The sequence below is a fragment of the Fukomys damarensis genome, unplaced genomic scaffold (genome assembly GCF_012274545.1).
Source record: "Fukomys damarensis isolate Sample0158 unplaced genomic scaffold, DMR_v1.0_HiC HiC_scaffold_27, whole genome shotgun sequence".
NCBI lineage: Eukaryota > Metazoa > Chordata > Mammalia > Rodentia > Bathyergidae > Fukomys > Fukomys damarensis.
Genome location: NW_022900939.1, coordinates 16,081,814 through 16,083,220, shown reverse-complemented (window position 1 = coordinate 16,083,220; position 1,407 = coordinate 16,081,814).

The window sequence follows — 1,407 nt, the reverse complement described above, 5'->3', positions numbered from 1 at the left end:
TGTATATATATATATATTTTTTTTTTTAACTCCCATGCCAAAAAAGCCTGGTAAAAGTTAAAGCCCCTTCCCCAGGTCGCCCTGTGTATCTACTTGTGGGATTTCCCACATCATGCCAGGGATCTCACCACCTTTTTCAGGTTCAGCCAGGGACCCAATTAACAGCCCTAGTCTGGTCACGAAGCCAGTCCCCTGAGCTCTGGGACATCCCCCGGGCTCCCCAGTAGCCGTCCCTGCCCACTCAGGCCTTTATGAGCAATGCCAGTCCCTGACTCCTGGATGCCCTTCTTGTGGAAGCCCACTGGGCTCTGAGGACAGGCTGAAAGTGTGCAGTTTGTATGATTCAGAGCACTTCATCAGAGGGACGCAGGGCTCTTATGTACACCTGCCCACTCTGAGGATCCGAGAGAGCGCAGCAGGCCAGGCTGCATTTTGGGTGGCGGAGGTGGGCAGGGCTCTCCTAGAGACAGCCTTCTCGGGCTATAGCCCCTCCCAGAGGCAGCAGGGCTGCTCTGTGCCCGCTCAAGTCCTCCCACTTGCCGGAGACAGTGCCTCCCTTCACACTGCAGAAGTCGCCTTGGGTCATATCTTGCAAAGGAAGAGCTATTTTAAAAAATATTCCATTTGTATTTCCTGCATGGCCCTCCATCTGGAAAAATCTTTTATCTGGCAAGCTGTGCAGAGCGAACTGAATCTTGGAGGTGCTGGCAGGTTTATGCCGGCTTCCCTATCACTCCAATAAGGCATTTCCATCTTCACCTTCTTGGCAAGGGTCACCCAGTCGTGACTTGATGCGGAAACGGGATGGGCAAGGAGTGGCAACAACTCTCAGGGGCCTGAAGGCGTCTTTTTAACTCTGAAAACACCCAGGTGGTGGCCGGAGTGAAATCCAGCAAACTAGTATCCGCGCTCTCCATCTGGTTAAACACCGCTTCCTTAGAGACGTCTTCCCCCATCGCCCCCCATTGTACACTCTCACCCGCTTCTAGTAGTTCTACATTTTGTGACGGCTGCATTGTGTCTGCCACCCCCAAAAGACTGCAAGCTCCTTCTGCTCAGAATAGAACCTAAATGCCTTGCCCGGCGTGTGGCGCCCACTAAACACTGACGAAAGCGATGACTGAATGAACCAGCTGCCTAGATGAACCCGCCTCACCTGATGCTCCACTCCTTACTTCACATCCAGGTTGAAAAAAAAATATCTTCTTTGCGGGAAGTGAGAGGACCCCACTGATTTCACTAGCTAGAAGGAGAAAGGAGAAAGACAAAGAGGAAAAAAAAGAGTCCTCATCTTCGATTAGACAAGTATTTCCCACAAGTCCTTGATAAAGTAAAAGAATGTAGCCCTCGAGCTCTCTGGTGGCAGGAGTAAAACCTCAGTAGCTCTGTGTGGAGCAGATGGAGCTT